This window comes from Schistocerca nitens, chromosome 1 (assembly GCF_023898315.1).
Source record: "Schistocerca nitens isolate TAMUIC-IGC-003100 chromosome 1, iqSchNite1.1, whole genome shotgun sequence".
Classification (NCBI taxonomy): Eukaryota; Metazoa; Arthropoda; class Insecta; order Orthoptera; family Acrididae; genus Schistocerca; species Schistocerca nitens.
The window spans coordinates 238,999,953-239,020,380 of record NC_064614.1 but is presented as its reverse complement, the minus strand read 5'-3'; the positions used below and the strand labels follow the sequence as shown (position 1 = coordinate 239,020,380).

Below are 20,428 nucleotides of genomic sequence, written 5' to 3'. Positions count from 1 at the left end.
AATGTAGACTTTCACGGCCGGAAATATCATGTCCATTATAATTATCCGGGCTGTTATGCCGTGGTCGGTTGATGAATTCTGTGTCGATTCCCAACGTTTCGTCTCCGACTGCGGGAGACATCTTCATGGGGGTCCGTAGCTCAATGGAAGGTCTAACACACCCACTGGCTCGCTACTGACTGCCGCTACATTCCGTGTACGCGCGCTCCCACGCCGCGGCGTGACGTCACGTGTTTTGGAAACGTCAGTGCAATTGGCCGCTGTCCGTCACCGTCGATCGCCGTTGCCATCACCCAGTAGTGGGCGGGTGGTACACATCTTCTTTAACACCGGCATCCATATGCCGTTTAATTTCACACCCTCCTCCTTACGGTTGAAATTATTTGGGTGTTTAGCGATTTCGATTGCCTCCCTGTAGAGCCTTTCATAATATCCGCTTGTGGCCGCTAGTACTTGCGTCTCCTCGAAACGAATATTATGGTTCCCTGGCTGGAAAGCATGCTCCGCAACAGCTAATCGTTCCGTTTCTCCTCTTCTGCAGTTTCCCTTATGCTCTTCCAAACGTTTAGAAACAGTTCTTTTAGTGGTACCCACATAAACATCACCACAGCTGCATGGGATCCTATACACTCCAGCTTTTTCCAGTGGTTTGCGAGCGTCCTTGGCAGGCTTAAGGTATTCCTGTATCTTCCTGGTGGGCTTGTAAATTACGGTAATATTCCGCTTCGTCAAGATCCTCCCTATTCTTTCCGTTACATTTTTAACAAACGGCAGGAAAACCTTAGATTTTGCAGTAGCCTGTACGTCAGTATGATTTCTGAGTGGTTGCCTCAACGCACGTTTTATTTCGGCGGACGAATATCCGTTCTTCATTAGTGCATTGTGGAGATGTTCCATCTCAGCGTCGAGCAACTCAGGTTCACAAATATTTATAGTTCTGTCCGCTAACGTCTTGATAACACCCCGCTTCTGTTGTGGGTGGTGGTTCGAATCCCGGTGCAAATAACAGTCCGTGTGCGTGGGTTTGCGGTATACTGAGTGGCCCAAACTACCATTTTCGTTTCTAAAAACAAGCACATCGAGGAAATCTAATTTGCTGTCTACCTCCTCCTCCATTGTAAACTGAATTCTCGAGTTTATACTGTTCAGATGTTCGTGGAACCGGTTTAGTTCCTCCCTACCATGTCTCCACAGCACAAACGTGTCATCCACGTATCGGAACCATACATTTGGTTCTTTGCTGGCAGTACCTAAGGCCTGTTCTTCGAATTTCTCCATAAAGAAGTTTGCAATTACAGGACTTAGGGGGCTTCCCATAGCCACGCCATCCGTTTGCTCATAAAACTGTTCATTCCACTTGAAGTATGTGGTCGTCAAACAACACTTAAACAGTTCTGAAATATCGGCAGGAAAAATTCGATCCAGCTGTTCCAATACATCATTAAGTGGAACCATGGTAAACTGCGATACCACATCGAAGCTGACCAATATGTCCTCCGGCTGGACCACTATGCCATTCAATCTGCTGATGAAATGTGTCGAATTCTTTATATAAGAGTCCGAACGGCCCACATGTGGTTTTAGCAGCGTAGTCAAAAACTTGGCTAACGAGTAGCTGGGCGAACCAATGGCACTTATTGTCGGTCTTAACGGCACATTTTCTTTATGAATTTTGGGCAATCCATAAAGCCTCGGTGGTAGCGCAACGGAATTGCAGAGACCTTTCTGTACACTCTCTTCAATGGAGGACTTTTTTATTAACCGCGACACAGTTTTGAGAACGCTGTTAGTGGGGTCCTTATTCAGCTTCCTATATGCTTGCGGATCCAGTAGATCAGTAATTTTACTCCGATAGTCGGCCTCATCCATAACCACCGTTGCGCTTCCTTTGTCAGCTGGGAGAACCAAAATACTATCATCGTCATTCATGAGTTTTAAAGTTCTTCTCTCACCCACAGTTATATTACTTTTCGGCGGTTTTGCATTGGCTAATATTCTTACTGTTTCTATACGGATTTCTTCAGCTGTTACAGAATCCACACTGCGAATTCCTGCTTCTACACTGGCTATAATTTCTTCCGTGGGCACAAAACGCGGACTAACAGCAAAATTTCCTCCTTTGGCAAGCACAGATGTCTCATCGTCATATAACGAACGTTTGGACAAATTGATAACGGTCCGGGAAACGTCTAAATGCCGAACGGTCTGATTAGGTAGCAAATTATCAAACTTCTTCTTCTTCTTCTGTCTACTAGACGTTGTCAACATACGCTTCCCCATGGTATCATGCAGTAATCTATCAATTTTATCCCAGTCACCGCTGCACAGTTTATTACTGATCGTAATATGGAGAGACATTAACTTACAGTTTGTGCTTGCCAAGTCCCGTCGGGTCTGCTGTATGCGCTCTCGTAGTAAGGCCTCCTCAGTCCGTTTGAAAATGCGTTGTGCCTTTCCCGAATATAGAACAGTCGCTTTATCTTCAGAAACTTCGGTATAACGCCGACAGCTCTGCAACGAGACAGGAATGTGAGGGAACACAAAAGCTGCACTCTCTTCTTCTGGAGTCCTTCCAGGCGTCGCACTTCTCTTGACATCTCCTCCCCGTAGAGGCGTCTGATACTAAAATGTAGACTTTCACGGCCGGAAATATCATGTCCATTATAATTATCCGGGCTGTTATGCCGTGGTCGGTTGATGAATTCTGTGTCGATTCCCAACGTTTCGTCTCCGGAAGACCCCCTTGAAGATGTCTCCCGCAGTCGGAGACAAAACGTTGGGAATCGACACAGAATTCATCAACCGACCACGGCATAACAGCCCGGATAATTATAATGGACACTCTTCTCTCTGTCCACAACCTCCTTCCCTCTCTTATATCCCTCTCCCTCCTATCTTCATTTCATCTTTTCTGTCTCACTGGCCTTGAGCCTGGTTTATTGTTACTGCCATCGAAACCTTGACCGAGAACTGAGGCCGCTTAAAATAAATGGGTAAATCTGTTGGCATCATTGGTATACGATGTATGAGAGACCTCTCCTGCTGCTGGATCAGTGAAGATAGTAGCTTCAGTGGCAGTATTTCGCCTAGTTTTAATCTACAAATGGATAGGATTACCACCTTTCGAACGACTCAGATTCTGTACAATTTTCTAATCATTAAGAATATATGTAGCTTAAGTCCAACTGAACGCTTGTTAGAATATTGTGGAAAAAATTGGAAACACATCGGTTAACAAGTTGTGACATAGTCACGAAAAAGTTTTCACGATCAAAGAGCATATTTGCTTTATTATTATTACACTCTTGGATTACTATGTTTATTTGTAATCAGGTTATTAATTTCCGTCGGTGGCGACCATCTGCAGACCTAGAAAAGTAAAAGTAGACAGAAGTAGCCAAATTTACAAACGCATTCCTAACTATACGAATATAACGTAGGAAACACCATAAATCAGCTGCACAACCTATCCATGCCTGTATCCGTTCCTGGATTACACATATCACGCCATTACAAGAGATGGTGCAGTCAACATCATTAGCCATTTGGATTTCGTCAAACAAATAAAACTACGGTATCATTTAAAGAGCACCATTTAAGCGCACATGCTGCACAAGTGCAACTGTGCCTCCGTCCAAGCCCGCTGAATGTCGCTGCTGTAGGTCAGTTTTCATGATTTCAAAGAAGTACATCCCGTACACTCAAGTATACAAAAACTTATTTCATATTTTATAAAAATAAATATAGAATACACAATGGAAATGATTGTGTTTATGCGAATTGTGCTTACACCTCATATAATAAAATGGGGAAGGGGACTTTGTTTTAACAAACACCTATGTTAGAACATTACATAATCTCATTACATAATCGAAACAGTAATTACAGAAAGAATTGAAGGTCATCCATCAAAGTTCTATAAGTTCCTCCAAATTCTCGAACGCCATGGACTCCACCTCGCTTTCTGCATCCGTTTACCTTTCCACGCACAAATATACTACCAGCTTATCAAATTCCAACCCCTCCTCACTCACATCGACCACCTCTGCATCTCCTATACTGTCTGCAAACTAAATTCCAATAAACCCATTTTATCGCCTCTGAACAGCAACCCTGTTATGCTGCCGCACTTTCACGAACACATCCCTCCATTCGTACACCTACACACGCTCCATAACCTATCTCAACGCAAGTGCAACCAACTCCCTCCTCCAGACAATGAGGTCGATCCCGACATTTATCCTTCCAACTTTAACGGTTCCCCACCTACCCCACTTCATATTAGGGCTCGTCTCTACCTTTCACTCACTATCCAACCCTATCCCTTTCCGCTTCTACGACTACCCTCCCCACACATCATGACTGCTCCTCTCCCTCTGTCTTCCACATCGTCTGTATTCCCATTATCCGCTTTACTTATCATTTACATAGTTTTTCCATCTAACATCCCTGTCTCTTCACCCACACGCCTCAAACTCTATGGAACATATTCTCTCCTTCCACACTACTTCTCACCCAACTCAGGTCCCACAGACATTAAGCGAAACCGCAATGCTCCAGTGCTTTTTTGGTAGAAGAATATCACAAGACTGCTATAGTAGTCTTGAACGACTATGACAGAAACCCGAACAACAGGAGACTGACATAATAGGACATGCATTGATAATATGAAATAGTGCATTGATAATGGATAGGCACTAGCCGAAATCTAGATAAAACCCATCTTCTTCATTTAAAACGAAAACAGTCGTCATATTTGTTTGTGTCATCTTTGTTGTATCTTTAAGAAAACTCTTGACCGAAGAGCGAAGTATTGTACCACGAAAGCCCATCCCCCGCCCATAAGGGGCGTGGGGAAAGAAATAACAATAAAGAAAAATACAGTTAACCAGTGATAAAGTTATCAAATGTGGACAGTCCACTAATGGGACACGCTCCCAGGCGAGAGCTCGCAATAAAACACGGGTATAACAGTACAACAGAATAAAAATGTCAATGGACCCACCGCATCAATGTCGCACGTCATCTATACAACAACTATAATTATAAAGTATCAATATGTTAACATAGGTATTATAGAAATATACAAACTAAAAAGATTTAGCAACACACACATGTCCGTTCGAAGGTTTATCAGAGTATCTTGTAAAAATTTAAAGTAAATCGGTTAAGATCTTTTCGAGATTTTTCGTAAAAACGTTAATCAGCGACTTCTCTACATGGAGTAGTACTCAATGATCATTCGATGTACCGTTCCATTAATTCTAGTGGACTGGACAACGTTTCTGTTGTCTCGGTAGCACATCTCTCGTAATGAATTACATAATAAACACCAGGAAGCACGCGAACACGTATGACATTTTTCCCTCACTCCACATTCGAAAGGAAAAGGACAACTCGTAACTTTCGTGCGAACTAAGAGTGAACGCATACCCTACTTCATATTTGTGTAGTATTAACGTCGATTTTCATCTAAAACTATAAATGTTTGCTGTATTACATTATTTCTTTACATTTTGTGCAAACATTGTAAGTGCATAAATAGGATCATCGCAGAAACGATACTAAAGGAATTCAGACTCTAGTGTATTACTGAGACGGTATTACGATTAACGACTGCTGAAGTTACATGGTTTAACAGCAAAACTTTTCCTTCTAATAATTATTTTCCCATTAGCTTTATTATTCACGAAGAATCTGCTCGGTTTCCTTCTTATGGTGGAACAAGAACTGGCTGTAGCCATTTTGAAGTGACAGTCCCCTCGTTCATGTAAAGCACAGCAAATAAACAGTGAAAAAGTTAAAGCGTAATATGTACAGCAAGCCGAACATCATTCGTCGTACAGTCCACCTTATGTGTGTTAATCATCGGTTATCTGACATCAGTAACAGTGCTGGTGGTACTATATTTCTGTAAGAGAGAGCTTATTATGTTATAAAAATACGTCTACATCTCAGTGATTACTATGCTATTCACAATAAAGTGCCTGGCAGAGGGTTCAATGAACCACCTTCATGCTGCCTCTCTACCGTTCCACTCTCGATCGGCACGCTGGAAAAACGAGCACATAAATTTTTTCTGGCCGAGCCCTGATTTCTCTTATTTTATCGTGATTATTATTTCTCCCTATGTAGGTGGGTGCCAACAGAATGTTTTCGCAATCGGAGGAGAAAACTGGTGATTGAAATTTCATGAGAACATCCCGTCGCAACGAAAAACGCCTGTTTTAATGATTGCCACTCCAATTCAGGTATCTGTCTGTGACACTATCTCCCCTATTTCGCGATAATACAAAACGAGCTGCCCTTTTTATACTTTTACGATGTCATCCGTCAGACCCGCCTGATGCGGATCCCACACCTCACAGCAATACTCCAGAATAGGGCGGACAAGCGAAGTGTAAGTAGTCTCTTTGGTAGACCTGTTGCACCTTCTAAGTGTACTGCCAATGAATCGCAGTCTTTGGTTTGCTCTGCCCACAATAATATCTATGTGATCGTTCCAATTTAGGTTATTTGTAATTGTAATCCCCAAGCATTTGGTTGAATTTGCAGCCCTCAGATTTGTGTGACTTATTGCGTAATAGAAATTTAGTTGATTTCTTTTTGTACTCATGTGAATAACTTCGCACTTTTCTTTATCTCGGGTCAATTGGCACTTTTCGCACCATACACATCTTATATAAATCATTTTGCAAGTCGTTTTGATCATCTGATGACTTTACAAGACGGTAAATGACAGCATCATCTGCAAACAATCTAAGACGGCTACTTAGATGTCTCCTATGTCGTTAATATAGATCAGGAACAACAGGGCCTATAGCACTTCCTTGGGGAACGCCGGATATTACTTCTGTTTTACTCGATGACTTTCCGTCTATTACTGCGAACTGTAACCTTTCTGACAGGAAATCACGAATGCAGTCGCACAACTGAGGCGATACTCCGTAGGCACGCAGTTTGGTTAGAAGACGCTTGTGAGGAACGGTGTCGAAAGCCTTCTGGAAACCTAAAAATACGGAATCAATTTGACATCCCCTGTCGATAGCACTTACTACTTCATGAGTATAAAGAGCTATTTGTGTTCCACAAGAACGATATTTTCTGAATCCGTGCTGACTATATGTCAATAAATCGTTTTCTTCGAGATACTTCACAATGTTCGAATACAGTATATGTTCTAAAACCCTACTGCAAACCGACGTTAGTGATATAGGCCTGTAATTCGGCGGATTACTCCTACTTCACTTTTGGGGTATTGGTGTGGCTTGAGCGATTTTCCAGTCTTTGGTACGTATCTTTCTGTGAGCGAATGGTTGTATATAATTGCTAAATATGGTGCTATTTTATCAGCATACTCTGAGAGGAACCTGACTGGTATACAATCTGGACCGGAGGCCTTGCCTTTATTAAGTGACTTAAGCTGCTTTGTTACACCGAGAATATCTGCTTCTATGTTTTTCATCTCGGCAGTTGTTCTTGACTGGAATTCAGGAATATTTACTTCGTCTTCTTTGGTGAAGGAGTTCCGGAAAAGCGTTTTTAATAACTCTAGTGGCACTGTCATCAGTGACTCCACCGTTGTTATCGCGCAGTGAAGGTATTGATCGCGTCTTGCCACTGGTGTTCTTTATGTATAACCAGAATCTCTTTGGGTTTTCTGCCAGATTTCGAGACAGAATTTCGTTGTGGAAATTATTAAAAGCATCTCGCATTGAAGTACGCGCTATATTTCTAACTTCTTTAAAACTTTGCCAATCTTGGGGATTTTGCGTTCTTTTAAATTTTGCATGCTCTTTTCGTTGCTTCTGCAACAACGATCTGACCCGTTTTGTGTATGATGGGGGATCAGTACCTTCACTTATTAATTTATGTGGTATATATCCCTCAATTGCTGTCGATACTATCTCTTTGAAATCATTCCACAACTTTTCTACACTTACGTGATCAGATCGGAAGGAGTGAAGACTGTCTCTTAGAAAGGCGTCAAGAGCATTTTTATCAGCTTTTTTAAATATACTTTGCATTTCTTTTTTATGGTTGTAGGTATTCCGTTATTCAGTCTAGCAGCAACTGCCTAGTGATTTCTAATCCCTGTATTCGTAACAACACTCACTATTTGTCCAGGATTATTTGTTGCTAAAAGTTCAAGTATGCTTTCGCAACCATTTACGCTTCGAGTGGGCTCATGAACTAATTGTTCAAAATAACTTTCGGAGAAAGCGTTCAGTACAATTTCGGATGATGTTTTATGCCTTCCGCCGGCTTTAAACGTATAATTTTTTTAATTCCGATACAACACGTCATTCTTCGTTACTCAGATTTTTCTCGGGAGTGTAGTACAAGCTACAAAAATATAAAAATACATCAAGAAATGTACGCTTGAACGTAATTGCTAATTCCAGCCTAACCCACAGGTTTCGCTGTAGTATCTGACCATTGCTCCTGTGCAAAGCCCTCGATACCTTGCAAGTGTCAGTCGTGGTCAACACAGTGTTCTGTGGAGTTTCCAGTGTATTGTCTTCAAGTCCAATGCATTGGACTGTGGGCAAATTGTTGGTGTCTTATTGTGCGAGCTTACGTAATTAAGATAGCTCAGGTATTTAATGTTTCAAGAGGCACCATATCGAAGATTTTTACTGCATACAGGAAAAGCGGAAAAACATCATCCTTAAAGTCACGACGCCGACGAATGTGTGTGTTGAGTGATCGTGACGGGCGATCATTGAAGATGATTGTGAAGAAAAAGAAGAGGAAGACTGTTGAAAAAGTCACTGCACAACCGAATGTCGCACTCGCGAACCCTCCTAGCATCAGAACAAAACGAAGGTAGCTCCAGAAACAGGGAGCCGCAGGGTGAGCTATAATTCCAAAACCACTCATCACTAATTCAAAAGCCGGTAACAGGAAAAAATGTTGCCGAAGCCATTAAACCTGGACTATGGAGCAATGGTTGATTGTTATTTGGTCGGATGGATCTTACACTGGCGCCAAGTTCTGGCCAATTTACGTCCAAAGAATGATACAAGGCAGGGATTCGGTGATAAGTTTGGCAACCGGCTAGTGATATTCCTCATAGGCCCTACTGTTACTCGCCGGCCGCTGTGGCCGAGCGGTTCTATGCGCTTCAGTCCGGTTTAAGCAGTTCTAAGTCTAGGGGACTGATGACCTCAGATGTTAAGTCCCATAGTGCTTAGAGCCATTTGAACCCACTGTTACTCACAAGGGAACCTCCCCATCGCACCCCCCTCAGATTTAGTTATAAGTTGGCACAGTGGATAGGCCTTGATAAACTGAACACAGATCAATTGAGAAAACAGGAAGAAGTTGTGTGGAACTGTGAAAAAATAAGCAAAATATACAAACTGAGTAGTCCACGGGTCGCATAGGCAACATCATGGACAAAATAAGCTCAGGAGCGTCGTGGTCCCGTGGTAGCGTGAGCAGCTGCTGAACGAGAGGTCCTCGGTTCAAGTCTTCCCTCGAGTGAAAATTTTATTTTCTTTATTTTTGCATAGTTATTATCTGTCCGTTCGTTCATTGACGTCTTTGTTCACTGTAATAAGTTTACTGTCTGTATTTTGCGACCGCATCGCAAAACCGTGCGATTAGTAGACGAAAGGACGTGCCTCTCCAATGGGAACCGAAAACATTTGATCGCAAGGTCATAGGTCAACCGATTCCTCCACAGGAAAACACATCTGATATATTCTATACGACACTGGTGACGGCATGTGTGTCACATGACAGGAATATGTTGTCGACCCACCTAACTTGTACACTTGGCGAAGGGGTAAAAAGATTCTTCTACCTTGCCCGATTTAGGGTTTCTTGTGGATGCGTTAATCACTCCCAAAAAAGTGATGAAAACATAAGAGTTTGTCACATAAACTGAAAATAAAAAAATTAAAGTTTTCACTCGACGGTAGACTTGAACCTAGGACCTCTCGTTCCGCAGCTGCTCACGTTACCACGAGACCACGGCGCTCCTGCGTTCTCAGTCTCCTTGACATTGCATATCTTCCCATGAACTACTCAGTTTGTATATTTTGCTTATTTTTTCACAGTTCCACACAACTTCTTCCTGTTTTCCCAATTGATCTGTTTTCAGTTTTTCAACTTATAACTAACTTATAACTAAATCTGAGGGGGGTGCGATGGGGAGGTTCCCTTGTCAGCAAGATCTCATAACTGTCAAGGATCATTTCAGATGATCAGATCCACCCCACGGCACAATGTTTTCTACCGACCTGGCCTATTCCGGGCCGCTACACTTCAAGATGGGCGAGAGAAATTTTTGATGGAGAGGTCAGGTTCACGCCAGGAGCACGCAGGTAAACATTAATAATATTGACAGCCTTATACAGCGCTCCAGTGGTCTCAGCACTGCACTATGTGTGTGCAAATGCAGGCGACTGCAGAATGCGCTGACGTCCCATCACGCCTCTGACATACATCGTCTGGGTCGCAGGGAGTTGCAGCGCGGCCCACCTAAGCCCTCGCATTTTGAGGGCTATGCGCCCCTTCGCGTACTCGTTGTCTCCATGTAGTGCACCTGGATGCGACAGCCGACAGTACATGTCCTGATGCGGAGCAGCAGTGCCCTGTTCATTCCCCCAGCGCTAGACCAGGACGGTGGCCGATGACTTCTAGACGGCTGGAAGGCAGCGTGGGTGCTACTCCCCCGTCTGGATCGCAAACAGCTTGCAGTTCATCGGCCGAAGTCCCTCTGAGGTAGGAGGCTGGCCGGACACCAGCTTTCCTCATCGATGAAGTTTCTCCAATTCCCACAGATGTGATGAGTCTCATGCTGGAACTCGATGAGTCAACCAGCGTTCAGGTAGCCAGGTTGCTTTGAGCCTCTAAGCTCGGTTATTTGTACCCATACAGCTACACTTCTGACATAGTCCTAATGGAAGGCGGGTACAAGTAGGTTTGCCATTAACTTGTCCTCTCAGCTTTTCCTAGCTTGTTCTGTACCGAGCATGGGTTGCTAGGCTCAGTTAAATTTGCAACGTTTGAGTTCCCCAGTATCACACAAGACCTTCAAGTTAGCTTATATTTGGTCTCATTATGTTGCAGCGTTAGCAGTTCTGTGCATCTCGGCCGTGACCGATGCCACAAACCGTGTCTGACCGTAGTGTTTTAACATAATGTCAATAATACTGGCCATTGGCTTTTCTTGATTAGCGCTTTGGCCATGCTGATCTATTTTACCTGCCCAAAGGTGGAGAAATCTTTAAAAAATTTACAATTCGCATGGTGAACTTTTTTGTGGTGCAACATGGCGCCTGTCTTTCGAACCTTCCAAGACTAATCTTCCCATATAGTAAAATCCAGTTCTCTCGTGAGCTCAATGACTCAACACTATTACCATCAACTCCACGTAACTTGTATCATGGTGGCCCAAGTCTCCTGTTGCCCTCCAAGTCCAGGCTAATAACGAACAGGTGCGCCCCCGTGTCTAGAAGAAAGCTCTGTTCTACATCACTCACTAAGCACTCACGTGTGCAATAACTCGTGCAGTGTTCCGATCTATTGGGGTTGCTTTCCAACGGTCGAAGCATTCCCATTTAACATCCGCTCCTCCCGACAGTGCTTCCCATTGCCCTTTTCCGACAATCTGATGCCCGGTGGCCCACTTCCCCACCCGAGTGACTCTCTTGTTCCCTTCAGTGTTTCTATCTATGGTCTTTACCCCCCCCCCCCCCAACACCTTTAACATTTGACCTCCGAAGCTTGTAGATGGTGATCTACCCGATGCTTCGAGGCAAAATCTATCTGCTACAATTGCGCTGCATTTCTAAGAGTTGCCGTTAAACCACTAGGATTCTCAATGCGAAGTTTGTTACACATAGCTGATGCTGTGTACCAAGAAGACAGCGCCCCTGTTCAGACAACTCGCATTACCCAGGGCTGGTTTTGTGAGCATGAGGAGGACTTGTCGAGTCTTCCCTGGCCACCAGTTACCATATCTCAAAATTATTGAGCTCTTGTGGTCGACATCGGAGAGAAGGGTGAATGATTGCTGTCCACCTCCATTCACTTGTAGTTGGCAGGAGTAATTGTATCAGTTTCCCTTGAAAAAATCATACAGGATATGTATTTATCCAGTCTGCTGCGAATGGAAGCTGTTTTGAATGTCAAAGGTTTCCTACAACGTATTAGGCGTGGTAACGTGTTCTTGATGTGTCCATATTTTTACCCGCCCTCTGTATATCAAGTTTGAAACCACATGCGAATCATGAAAAGCTGTCTCATTGTTCTAAGCGCACTTCCATCACCCATGTAAGGGTTAATGCAGCGTTTATTAATCACCAGGAGATTACAAAAAATTATAGTTGTTCAAACGGTACACCAGCTGAAACTGAAAAAGAGGATCGGGAGTCTATGCGCTGTTCAGAATAAGACCGTAAACAATAAGGCGACAAAATCTAAGAAGACAGTGAAAGCACAGAGTGCTAAGCGATGGTGGAGAAACTCCTTTAACAATAAGAAATTATGAAGAAAAAATAAGCGCGTGGTTAGGAACCCGTTTTCCTCCTAATGTTGAGCAGTAACGTGATGTAATCACTGGAGGGAAACAGTCGGTTAGTTTCCTCGCCTGTGTTATTTATCCTTCTCCAGATAATTACAGCAGTAAAAAGTTCCAGTCACCACGGTAACAGCAGTTAGCACATGGTGTTGATAATGTCTCATTTCAAAACGCTGTAAGCTTTAATGTTAACACAGGTCAGGAACAACTAGTACTACTGGGGAATACAAGTAAATCGCCGAAGTCTCAGTTCCCGTGACTGAAATGTTTGCAGAAAAAACTTGACAAATTTAATTAATGTCTTGCAAGACCTGTTGAGAAGTGTAATAAGTACAACTACGGATTGGGAGTAAACCGAATAGAGTCGAAACTTAGAAGGAATAGCGCATATGAGGCTAGCTATAAACTTAGCTTTGAAGTTGTTAACAACGAAGTACACGAAGAAATGGAATTCTCGCAGCTAGGAAGCAATATAAAACATGACGGACGAAGCAAGAAGGATATAAAATGAGCCGGCCGGTGTGGCCGTGCGGTTAAAGGCGCTTCAGTCTGGAACCGCGTGACCGCTACGGTCGCAGGTTCGAATCCTGCCTCGGGCATGGATGTGTGTGATGTCCTTAGGTTAGTTAGGTTTAATTAGTTCTAAGTTCTAGGCGACTAATGACCTCAGAAGTTAAGTCGCATAGTGCTCAGAGCCATTTGAACCATTTGATATAAAATGCAGCTCATCGCAGATAAAGAGGGAATTCCTGTCCAAAAAGAAGTCTATCAGTATGACACATAGGCGTTAATTTGAGGAGAAAATGAGTGATAATGAACATTTGTGGCACATACTTGTATGGAAGTGAATAATGGTCCATGGGACAACGGGAACAGCTGCGAATAAAAGAGTTTGTTATTGGGTGCTACACAATGATGTTGAAAATTTGGAGAATAGATGAAAAATGAGGTTCTCTACAGAACAGACTAGGGGAGCAACATTTGGGAAACATTAGAAGATACAGGATGATGGGACATGTGTTAAGAACTTGAGTGAGGTGTGGAAGGGTAAAACTGTAGGTAAAGATGAACACTGGAATATATCAAACATGTAAGAGAGTACGTTAGATGGGAATGTCGCTCTGTGATTAAGACATTAGAGAATAATTCGTGATGGGTCGCATCAGACCAGTTGGAAGACTGATGACAAACGTCTATTCACTACACCACTAGCATCGATATCAATTCGTCTCAGAATACAACGTGTTTCGAGTAAGCATAATTTTCCTCGATGGTTCTCAAGGGTATGGACGGTCCGACTGGAAACTCATTTAGATGTGGGTCAAAGACGAGCGACGAAGCGTGAACGCGTCGTACTAATTTACCTGACATTGTTGGAGGGGAGGTGGGGGGTGGCGGGTGGGGGTGGGGGGGGGGGGAGCGATAGCTATATCAGTGTAAGAAAGTTTATTTATTAGTAGTTTTATTGCCCAGATCGCAGGTGACACATATCCTGATTACTAGTTTCAGCAACGTTATATTTCCACCTTCTTATCATCGGATAAGCTAAGTTGTGATCTGGGCAATGAAACTATTTTGGAAGCTTTTTCACGTTATGCTACATAAGTAGAAATGTTTCCTTAAAATACCATGTCCAGAACTTTTTGGAAAAAGTTACTTTCTTGAAGCTCTATAAAACTGGAACATCAGTACTTCCTCTCTTCTTATTGGAGTTAAAATATGTATACTCCAGATGCCAACGTAGGTACGTGGCCTACTATTTGCTGTTTAGTCACTTAGGAAATATTTCTCTAGAGCTTTTGTACTAAAGTCAAACTGGAGAGGATGCAACTGAAATCTACGCCCGACCGTCGAGATTTAGGTTAAACCACTTAAGGAAAGTGCCGGTACATACCCTTCAGAAAGGGGAGAATCATTTCCTTCTCTATTCATCTTTCGTCATCCCGTAGTCTACGAAACATTAAAATCTCATCTTCCTTTCAACGTTTTATGCCACAACGAAACGTTTCTTCAAGCCATTCGATATGTCGTCGCTGATACTCATGACGGATTATTATGACATCCGTGAGCAAATTTTGCGCTAACCTGTGAACATTTTATGCTGAGCAATGTAGAAATCTCTTGGCGAGAAAGATGCCATTAGGAATTCTACGTTCTTAGCTTCCTCCGAACTGTTATAAAGTGTGTATCTTTTCGATTTACTGAATTTGATGTCCACCGTCCGTACAAAATGTTCTGAGACTGGTTTTGATCCTGGCGTGCAAGCGACGCCAGCCCAGTAACTACAGTGGCGACTTGAACTAACAATTGTAAACAAATGTTCATTCGAACAGCCAGTTGTGTAGAGGAAGTGTTAAGCAGTGGACTTGGAATCCTAGCGTGTCAACGTTGTTGCGTCACAAATCACACTTCAGGAACATCTCTAACTGAAGTATTAAAGAAATTTTAGAGAATTTTTTGAAGAAGAGAAAGGTGTTTGTGAAGTTTATCCCGCACACATTAATTCCCGAACCAAAACAATGACGTGTGCACGCCTGCCGCGATTTGATTGAGATGCAATACACCGCTAATTCTTTCCTGGAAAAAATCAGCACATCTACATCTACATACATAATCCGCAATCCGCCATACAGTGCGTGGCAGAGGGTACATCGTACCAAAACTAGCATCTTCTCTCCCTGTTCCACTCCCAAACAGAACGAGGGAAAAATGACTGAGTATATGCCTCTGTACGAGCCCTAATCTCTCTTATCTTATCTTTGTGGTCTTTCGCGAAATGTAAGTTGGCGGCAGTAAAATTGTACTGCAGTCAGTGTCAAATGCTGGTTCTCTAAATTTCCTCAGTAGCGATTCACGAAAAGAACGCCTCCCTTCCTCTAGAGACTCCCACCCGAGTTCCTTAAGCATTTCCGTAACACTCGCGTGATGATGAAACCTAGTAGTAACAAATCTAGCAGCCCGCCTCTGAATTGCTTTTATGTCTTCCCTCAATCCGACCTGATAGGGATCCCAAACGCTCACGAGTGATGAAAGGTGGTGTTAACAATATGAACGTACCACAAAACGCCAAAGTGCAGAAATTCACTTGAAGGTTCAACGCTTTGATGACATAATCGACTTTCAAGCCAGTGTGACGCGCGAATTGAATGACACCCGAAAGACTGACTTCTACGACGGTTTCACGTGGTTGTATGAGCGTTGCACACAACTGGGTGGAGACGATGTAGAGCACCTGAAGCTTAACGTTTCTCAATTGTTTAGTAATCCAGTCTCGAAACTTTTTAGACTACCGTGGTATTCTTGTACAGCGTAACGTTGTGTTTGTGTTGCCGTGAGTAGCACGGAGTAAAGGGAAAGGGGATGATTATAGCCGGTGGCGGAACATTACTCACTCCTCATAAATAGCATCAAGAAGAACAAAGTGCTTAATCTCCCCGTCCTGAAGACTGTTCACCACCTTGTATGTCAAGTGAGTTCAGACCAGTAGACATCAGAAATGTGTAGCAAACAGTGCACTGTTCAGAAATTATACTTCGCCCCATCTGCAACTGTTTGTGACGACGAAAGATGTCTTATAAAGCTGCGAGATTAAAAGTTCAACGACCCGTTCGCAGCACAGGGGCGTCATACTCCGATCGCTAGCTCACTTGTAAGCGGTGGGGAAGAAACTCAAAATTAAACTTTCTTCTGCCATCAGGGTGAGAAATGGGTGCCACCGATCAGTTCGTCACCACTTCAGATACCTGCAACAGGCATCTTCAGTCGCTTCGAATAGAACAATTCAAAGAAATTTAAAAAGGTTCGACTGTACGCTCCCGTATTTCTTGTTGGGTTCTTTAAAATCTTCTTGGGTAGCTGACCGAGTCACGTGCAATATACACTAGTGTTCGTTTTGGTTCACATAACAGGACTCGTTGAGGTCAGGAGGTCTGCAGAATTAAAATAGGAAGGAAGAATGGAAGGAATATTGGGCTTTTTCGTTGACAACGAGATGACAAGCTCACATAATAAAGGGTTGGAAAACAGTCACGTTCTTTTGAATGGAAAAACCACGACAATTGTGATTAGTGATCCGAAGAAAATACGGAAAATGAATTAGTTATCCAGGCATGTGTTCAACTCCCAAAGCATTGCACTAGCTAGCTTGGACGGGCACTGGCTGATGGTGAGGCAATTAGCGCTTCAGAACGAACTGGTGTACTACCGAAGAGCCGTTCCCAGCATTCGACTACAGTGATTTAGGGAAACCTAAATTGGAATGGAGGAATGGGATTTCACCTTTGCCCTTTTATGTTTGCTAGTTTTAGATAAAAATCTGTCACGCACTGCAGAACAATGGTACTGGGAAAGGAGGTGACGTGCCGCAGAAGACGCATCCTGGGAGTGACAACTTACAATGGAGGGGTAGCGCGTGATGCTTGCGCACTTGCTCTCGAGTCGTTGCCACACCATGGGTCAGCCACACCATGGGTCAGCTATCTGATGGGAGCTTCCAGCCAGTCACTCCCGTACCTGCCACCTGCCACCCACCCTTCTTAGAAGATAATCCGCTTCCGCAGGATTTCGCATTTCGGCACTGTTGCATCCGTCATTAGTGAAACGTGATTAATCTCGACGGAAAGCAATTGCCTCCTGCTGTTCCCTGCGATGAAGCGTGACGTCAATCCTCTCGCAAAATGAAGCACTTCAGGAAGAAGTTCCTGCACTGGCAGAATTCATCAAGGAGGAATTACACCGAGACAACATTATGCTACACGTTGCCACATGCCGCGTGCTACGTGTTGCCTGGTATTGAAATGTTTTAATGTGCGACGTGACACATTGCTATAAAGTTGTTGCATAGAAAATTATGTCACCTGATGTGGCTCAATACAAGTTGCCCGTATTTTTACCATCAACCTTCATCAATTCCATTAAAGGAACTTCAGAATAGCGCAATATGTTTTCACTTACGGTAGCACCAGCTGTGGTTTTGATCAAGTAACAGAAGAAAAACAAAAACAAGTATTCAGACTGGTTGGAGAAGAGTTTTTGTTGGATCCCAAAAAGCTCACAATGTAATTTTTACGAAATTGGTGGCTGATGGTAGAGCTTTGTTAAATAAAATTACATGACGAATTAGGTGTTTAGGTACTGCTGCGCAACATCATGCGAATAATAAGAATATCAGACACTAGGTTTGTTTATAAATAAATCTTCTGCTACCAGTCACGATTTTATTTATTTAATTTTCACACAACGCGTTCCGGGAAATGATTCCCATTTTAAGTGCGTTTCTTGTGTGTATTATGCCATTTTTGTGTGGTGTTGTCGATGTGTGAGAGTCTGCTTCATTTCGTCGACTAAGTTTTCTAATGGTCCATTACTGAGCTGTCTCTCACACACTAAACATCACACACAACTTGCTGTATACTTTAAACGTCGATGTTTAAACTAGATACTTAGACGTTAAATAGCGGAATTTAAAGAACACACAAATATGGACAAAGGCTTATTAGTAGCCATGCAGTAAAGACAAGAATGAAGTGCAAGAAGATACAGGAAAACGATAATGCAATAAAGTGCATGCTGCAAAGTATGCACAGAATGAGGCGAAGCTGAAATTCTCCTTTGCTGTTCACTGTGAAACGAGTAAAATCAAGAGTAGCAGAGCGCAGTTTAACAAATACAGTGAAAGTAGTGGCAGATTCAGTGAACAACTCCGGAAATACTCAACATAATGACGCATTAGGAAAATATTAGAATTCTAAGAATTCGGCCGGGAAAAGCTACAGGATTGATTCGGAATGGAATTAACAAACTGTGCATACAAGTTAAGGAAGAAGGTACAAAACAGATCCGTATACTAACACAGAAATAAGTTATCGCGAGAAACCTAGATATTATACATATGGAATGTATGAGAAGTACATTGAAATCCTCTTAAGTGCAGAAAAGGGAGTAGAGAGAGGTAGGAGTACATTGTTGGCTCGTACGACGGAGAAAATATGAAATAAAACGTGACAGAAGTTGAGGTGCAAGCTAATGCGGAAGTAACGTAGTCAGTTTCCGAAGCTGCGAATGGCCAGACCTTAGAGAAGATAACATGTTGTCGACGATATATTTTCGGAAGTAAAGTAGCTCGCAGATCAGTTGAGCTACGGACAAAAATTCCGGCTGCTTTCGGCTTTCGAGAGAGATGTCCTTACGTTATCGCAAAAGGTACACAAGCTTATATGTGAAACGTATCGGAATATCTGTCTGGCATGTATTTCTCGAAACTGGCTGACCGGACATAAGAAAAGGGGGTTGTATTTAAGAGTTAGACGGCGATGGTAGGTTTGGTGTCAGATTTGAAAAGGTACCAGAGAAAGCTTTCAGCTATGTGATGTGGAATAATGTACTCAGTCCAAAGTAAATGGGTATAATAAACGTGGAAAATCAAGAGAGATTAATTCATATTTTGGATCATCAACAGATGTTTGCATATTGTTTCTCGTCGTTGACTTGATAGCTTATCCTAGAGCTGAAAATGCTAAAACAAGATACAGTCCCTAGTAACGGTTAAAAACAGAAACAAAAAGGATCAAATGGTACATAGCTAAATTTATTGTTATCCAGTGATTTTTCTTACTTATTAGCTGCAAAATATATCGTTGGTAAGAACTTTCCTAATTAAATATACTGTTTTTGTAACCTACCAAAAACACCTTCTCGTGTGACCCCTTGACGTTTTCAGATTATACTACATTTGGGCAATATATGCAGTCTTTAAAAAATGTTTATTCTCTCCAGGCAGGTGATCGTCTTGCAGAGACTGATAGATTATGCTATTCTAGCACATATACTGCCTAAATGATATACAACGTCCACAGTGCTCAGTTAAGGTCTTTTAGAAAAACGCGTATGGCTCTTTTTCTCTAATACTCTCAGTAGTTAAAACATTAACGAGACCTTTACACCCCGTTTTATTCGCTTCCGTTTCTGATGCTGGAAGAGAATACACAGAACACTCTTGTTATGCTGGAAAATTTTTCAGGGAATATTAAGAAGCTCAATATAAGGGGTTTACTTCAGAAAGACAAATATTTTAGTCCCACTACAAACATTTGGCAAGACGATCCATTGTATAACTCTGTGGTCTACTCATCAAAACACTACCAAGAATGGAGGAAGGATTTTTGTTCCGATATTTGTAGAAAATTATTTCCAGATTCAGTACATCTTCCGCAGAGAAGGAATTTCTCCCGACAACCTTGGTGGGAATAAAGAGATTTGATGTATTTTATTTTATTACTGGCAGAATTGTGTATTAATTAACAATGTGTGTGTAATGCGTATGAGAAAGAATATGGCTTGTTCGCGTGCACTACAGCATATCTCTTAAGTCATGAGGCCATGAAACTCATAACATCCCACCTGCGATTAACAGGAAAGTAGCCATTCGTACTAATTGGTTAAGGTGAGATGGAGCGTTTGTTACCCTCCACGTGTCTCTCTTTCTCTCGAGATTTTCGACTCTGATCCGCAGATCTTATCAAATTAAAAACATCCATCGTACAGTACCTACATTACACTTTCGCTAGGTCTGAAAGTCGCCACCAACTGTCTGACGATCGAACATGACTGCTTAGGAGAAAGGAAGAAGCAAGAAAGCGTCTCGCAGACAAAGAGACACCTGAGAACACACTAACTAGATTTCCTGTAACATCGCTGAAATCAAACACCTGACAGGATGGTTTCCACGACTGCATAAGAGCAGTCTCGAAGGGGACTAGATCGAAAACTACTGTTAACTGGGTGAAGGATCCAGGGAACTACGGAATTTTCATGTTAGTATTTGTAAGTTTGCCTCATTGTTTTGGCGTTTCGATTGGTTAATACTACTACTCTCACGTTAAAGTTAGTAGCGTT

General features: G+C 42.5%; 1 protein-coding gene across 1 annotated transcript in view; it reads left to right on the top strand.

The window, feature by feature from the left end:
• The window catches only part of LOC126235196 (phospholipase B1, membrane-associated-like), a 270,467-nt gene that overhangs the window by 33,635 nt on the left and 216,404 nt on the right, over positions 1-20,428 (top strand). The gene's annotated exons all lie outside the window — the stretch shown is intronic.